General features: G+C 44.0%; 1 long non-coding RNA gene across 1 annotated transcript; it reads right to left on the bottom strand.

Moving 5' to 3' along the window:
• Nucleotides 1-285: 285 nt before the first annotated feature.
• LOC136301246 (uncharacterized) lies at nt 286-5,344 on the bottom strand. The gene is made up of 3 exons (XR_010723826.1): nt 5,166-5,344; nt 4,323-4,580; nt 286-3,409 (listed from the first exon to the last, which is right to left on the bottom strand). It is a non-coding gene; the product is annotated as an uncharacterized lncRNA (long non-coding RNA).
• Nucleotides 5,345-5,874: the final 530 nt, after the last annotated feature.

The raw sequence follows: 5,874 nt of genomic DNA, 5'->3' as shown, positions 1-5,874 counted from the left end.
GTAAATTGCCAACAACAAGGAGAGAGTGGGGAAAGCCCCAGCACTGTAAGCGTCTCTGTATTCATACTCACCTGCGTGGGACCATGCGATGGTGTGGGGCTTCTCTCAGGGTTTTCACCCGCGCTTCCTGGCTAGCTCTGGCACCAGCGTCGCAAAAAGGTACAGTCCTGTATTCTGGAATACAGTTCTGATCCTGTAGGTTCTTTCCTCAGCAGAAGCGTGAACAGTGTGAGAAATAAAGGGATGGAACTCCAGGGGGGAACTTCAACTGGTTTTTATTAAATCCACATGACCTCTTTCCACCCAGGAGTCAGTGGCTGGAGAGTGCTGAACTCGCGGGATTTTCACCTTAAGTATGGGAGTGGGGGAGTGGGGAGGATACAACCTGGAACCAATCCAGAATGGGAAAGGAGTGACCCCGAACATAAATGACAACTTATAGGATAAATCAAGGGACAAAAGGGGAAGGGGGATGTGGACCCTACCAACCACTCAACCTCCTCACCAGAACTTTCTAGAGATCAGGGTGAGGCTTCAAAGTGACAGGCAGGACCCAGGTGTCACATAAACAATGATTGATTAATAACAATAGCTGGGATAAACCATAATGGGGTAAAACATGGGGTACATGGAACAAACCATTATAAAACAAAGAAGAAAAACATGCAGAAACTTGGTAAAACTCAAAATGCACCACAACAGGACCATTTTACCACTGGTGTTCCACTGCACCACAAACTTGGCAATTTTGGCAAAGCCCTAAACACTTTCAGTACATTTGAAATAACATTATTATATAACCATGAGGCAGCCACAGACTGATGGCTCAGCAATGTTTTATGCGGCAATCCTTCCACCCAAGGGTGACCTTGTAACTGAATAATCAAAGCCATATTCTCACAACTGCACCTGTACTGCCACTATTTACATTGCAATTGCACCTGAAGGCCCCATTGTATAAGGCACAGCAAATCTGTCACTGTCTGGAAGAGACTGGAAATGGGAGGGGAAGCAGTAACAGACGCAAAGTATTTGTCTCAAGGTCGTATATCAGAAAGGTAGCACTTGTAGGGAAAAAAATCAGGTCTCCCAAGTGCTACACCCCATGAACAAGAGCTTTTAGGGATAAAAGGACATATTTACTTCTGGGAATATAAATATAAAATACTGGAAGTTCACAATGCCTGCAGCAGGATTTGTTCTTTGTTTATTCTTCTTGCTGGCTGTAGAAGTGCCTGTTTGGTAATTTGGGGGTATGCCTTTCAAATATTAAATTGCAATTTAATTATCAATGCCCTTATGAGAAGCGTGATATTATCTGAAGTACATTACTATTTTCCTAAAAACAGACCCAAAAGATTAACATTTCTATGTCAATTTTTTTTTTTGTTGCTGTTGGAAAAGTTTATTGTTCCTGAAGTGACGCTGCTTTTGTCGTGCTCTTTTATAGGGCATGAAACAATGAATCTTCAAGTCACGCTCCCCACTTTCTACCCAGTACGTTTCTCTGTCACTATCAGCTCTGCTTTGCTTTGATCTAACCAGATGGTATCTCACAAGATGCTAGACATGAATATTTCATATGGTTTAGAAACTGTTTTTCCTCGCTCTTTAGTGGTAAAATGTGTTGATTTAAGACTTTTCACAACTTGAGATACTTTCTGGCCTGGTGCCACAACTCAGGCCAAAGACAGCTGAGCATTGTTGTCATCTCACAATGTGGGAAGCAGAGGATGTTTTGGACTGATGGAAAAATGGAGCTGAAATTTTTCATTAAAAGAAAAACAAAAAAGCATTGTTCAGACAGCAATCTTCCAGTCGAGCTGTATTTAAGTTACATTTTTTTTACATAAGTCGAAAGTCAGAGGCATTAGATCAATGAAATTTTTTATCCACTGAATCAGCAGCAAAGTTAGTTTCAAATCTCTGAGCCAGCAAACACTTTGCTCTCATTCAAAGTTGATTTTATTTCAGTTTAGGCCATTTCTAACACTGCTTTCTTATTTACAGTATCAAAGTCTTCAGCCACTGTATCCTGTGCTATAACTCAATTAACAGTCACCTGTCATATCCTCAGACTTTGCTTTTGCTCCTCTTTGAAAATTTGAGTGATTGCTTTTTGATTTAAGTTTGTGTTGGTTTTAGTGGATAATCGATATCAAGTTGCAAGTGCTGCCCTGAAGCTCTGGAACTTGCAAAACCAGATTTTTGGTTTCTTCAGCTGCACGTGAAAATTTTTATTTTAGCCTTTCAGCCACAATCTAGCTCCAGATTAAGACACACAGAGCTTGATTCACTTACCCTCACATAAAACTTCTGTGCCATTTAAGATGTCCTAGACTGTTGCATTGCCCTAGACAACTACAGCTCCTGCTTCAGAAGGTCACAAGTCCACTGTAGGTCTTGTGTAATTTCTGAGAGTCCCCTAAATGCATCTGAGATACCCTGGGGCATCTCCAGTGACTCCTGGCCCGTGCATTTCAATTGATTAAATGCAACTGGTCTGTGTGCAGGCATCTCCCTCTGAGCTGGGTGTCTGTATTCCCACCAGAGCCAAGAGACCCAGCCAGCAGAGCCTAGAGAGCATCCAGCTGACCAGGCCTTAAGTGTCCACATTGGGGTATAGGATCATCATGCTTTTCTGATGGACATTTTCTTGAGCAGGGTGTGTTTTGCTCTTTCGTGTGCATGCTAAAATGTAATTTAAACAGTCTCTGCACACCAGAGGAGGAGCCACATAAGAGGAGCTAAGTAGCAAAGGATTGAGGATCCAGGACTTTCTTTTCAGCTAGAAGGCTAACACCTTAAAAAGGCAGGCAAATTCCCAAGCAAAATATCCTTCTTAACCCAGCTGTGGTGCTTCTCTGTCCCCCAAAACAAGCCTTGGAATCTCCTGGAGTGAAGGATGGTCCATTCATAGAAATGAGCAGTTGTAGTCCCCCAAGCCACACTTTATCTCAATGTACATCTGCTCTGGTTTAATTTATGTTCTGCATCTTATGATAATCCTGTGAGGCACATACTCCGCATGGAATCTATGAAGTGTAGATTCCCTGTATTATCAGTTGGAAGTAGGAAGTATCAAATATCAACCCCTCTTCAGGAAGATGTGGGAGAAAAGGAGTGCCAATGGTGGAAGAAGTGCTGGGAAATCAGAGATCCAGGATGGTATAGAAGATCAAGCAGATGTAGCACAGGGCAGAAGAAAATAAATAAGGAGGGTAAATCAGATGGATTGAAGAACATGGAGATAAATGAGAAGAGGGAATAGCATGCCACTTGAGAGGCAGTGTCATACAGTGCTGGAAAAAACAGAAGATAAAGAGTAGAAGAAGGCGTTGGTCCTTGGCTGGACTACAGTATCGCCCCAGGACATCAGCAGGACCAAGTGTTGAGATTAACAAGAAATCTGTGAAAGCAAAGGAAAACATTTAGGCTGTGTTTATCAAAGCAATATAAAGAGCAGTGTAATCCTGCCCTGATGGCAGAACAGCGTGGGAGTCACAGCACCTCTGCCCTCTGACACACCAGCCCTGCAGGGCCAGAGGCAGAACAACTCCTGACTGAGTGAGTCCCACTGTCTGCTGTTATGAACAGCCTCATGAGCAGGTTCAAACCTGTCAAATTTTGTCACAAAAGTAGTTTGGATGTCCCCCACTCTCAACATGCTGCAGCAATTAGACCTCCCTGTTCATCTGGTTACAAATCTGCACTGTTTTTTTTCGGAGACAATTTATATCACCTGTTTCTGCACCAGAAATGGCTTTTCACTTAAATAGTTTTCCCCAGTGTTTCCCTCCTTGTATTTTTAGAAAGAAGTCATGTTCTCTTGCAGCCACTCTTCTGCCAGACTAAACAAGACTTCTTATGAAACAGGGCATTATAAAATAGGCCCTCCATTCCCATGATCCTTCTAAAAGCCCTTCCTTTCACCTAGTCCACATTGAACTTGTCTTTTCTGAACTCATTCAGTCATATGTGGGCACAGTTTTTCAGAGAGGCTGGAGGGACAGAAGTGTTTGCTTGTGACCACAACTGCATTCCAGAGGTTTCCGAGTCCTGTTTTCAGCCTCACCAATCATTCCATGCATACAGGATCCGTAACATGTCTCAGTCATGGTCCCTTACAGGCCATTTCTGCCCCTCCCAGTGGAGTACTTCAGGGGCCATGGGCTTCCAGACTCAGCCTCTTCCCTCAACAGGGCAGGACCATGCAGATCCTCTGGCTGGAGTTAACTTGCCTCCAGGAAGGCTGTAGTTCCCACTTCTCCTCATTCCCAGCAGTGTGAAAATCCTTTGCATGAGATGAGTTAGTTTCATACCTGTGTGTGAGATGGCAGCTTTCATCTTCTGCTTAGTTTTGGATCCTCCACACGTGTCCAAGCCTGAATACTTGTAATACATGGGGGAGAGGTTCTGCCACACAGCACTTCTGCAGATCTGTAAGGGATCCCAGTTCCATCAGCCCTCCAGTTCCTGTTGCAGGAACACAGCAATTGTCGCCCAGCTGTACTTTTCTTGCAAGGAGCATTGCCTGCTATGCTTCGCTTGAAAAGACAGTACAACATTATTTTTTCCCCCTAAAAATCAGAACAAAGCAAAATAAGTGTTGAAAATAAAGGAAGTGTTATCCCCCCCCCCCCCCCCCCCGGTCATCTATCTTTATGATCTCACCAACTTTCTTTATACCACCTTTATCTTTATTGCAGTTTTTCCTCAGGAGGATTTAACCTTCAGACTCCTTATTCTAAGCATGGGAGTTCTTTTGCAGTGGCTGCAAATATTCTTCTTGAGTTATATTACTTTTCTGACTTTTCAAAACTAGTCCACCACATCTTTGTTTTACAGCTGTTATAATCACAGTCATTGAAGTGCTGGTCAGAAGAGACTTCTGGAGGTCTCTGGTCCAACCACTCACTCAAAGCAGGTATTGTAATAGCACCTGCTGGGATAAGCCATGGCTTTGACCTTTAAAAACCCCCAGGAACAGCAAATTCACAACCTCTCTGTGGAAACCTGTGCCTGCACTTCATCACCCTCCAAGTGAAAAAGATTGTAATTTTGTCCAACCTGAATTTTCCATGGTGCCTTTTGTAGTCATTGCTCTTCTTACCCTGTCTGCCAGGGATGACAGTGTTTGTCTACACTGTCTTTACAGCTCTCACCTTGCTGTAGCTGAAGACAGCTCTCAGATGGTCCCAGACTTTACTCTGCCTGAAGAAAGAGGCCTGAAGGGTTGCCCTGGGTGGAAATGTGGGTCATGGTCACAGAATCATAGAATATCTCAAGTTGAAAAGGACCCATAAGGATCTTAGAGTCTAACTCCCTGCTCCTTGCAGGACATTCTACCACATAACCTGATGAGTCAGAGCATCATCTGGACACCCCTGTTTGACTGAGGGCCTCAGATGTGCCCTGTGCTGGGGCCATTGGAGCCAACTGGGATCAGCTGTGTCCAGCACAGGGAGCCCTGGCCTCTCCACCCTCCTGCCCCTGGATGTGGCCAAACTCTGCCAAAAGCACCAGGCTGACCAGGCCAGCTCCCATTGGAATTGCCCCTGGCTCATTGCTGAGGTTGCTGGAGCAAGATCTGCCCTTGAGAAGTTTTCATGGACTCTCATAAGTGGAGGGCATATGGAGGTAAACTTCCTTACAAAAACTTTAATACTGAAGTCTCTCACCCAGAACATCCAATTTTCTGTGTTTTAGAAATTGATTGTTCTAATTTGACAACCAAAAAACAACCAAAAAAACCCCACCCCAAAACAACAACAACAACAACAAAAACCAAAAAACCCTTCATCGACTCTCTTTTTGTGGTCTGGTATGCTCACCCTGGGGACCATTCACAAGTGGGTCAGCACTATGGCTTTG

Source organism: Chamaea fasciata, unplaced genomic scaffold (genome assembly GCF_029207755.1).
Source record: "Chamaea fasciata isolate MVZ Bird 193981 ecotype frontalis unplaced genomic scaffold, bChaFas1.0.hap1 SCAF_1, whole genome shotgun sequence".
Lineage (NCBI taxonomy): Eukaryota > Metazoa > Chordata > Aves > Passeriformes > Sylviidae > Chamaea > Chamaea fasciata.
The sequence above is the reverse complement of the archived record's forward strand: the minus strand, read 5'-3'. Positions and strand labels throughout refer to the sequence as shown.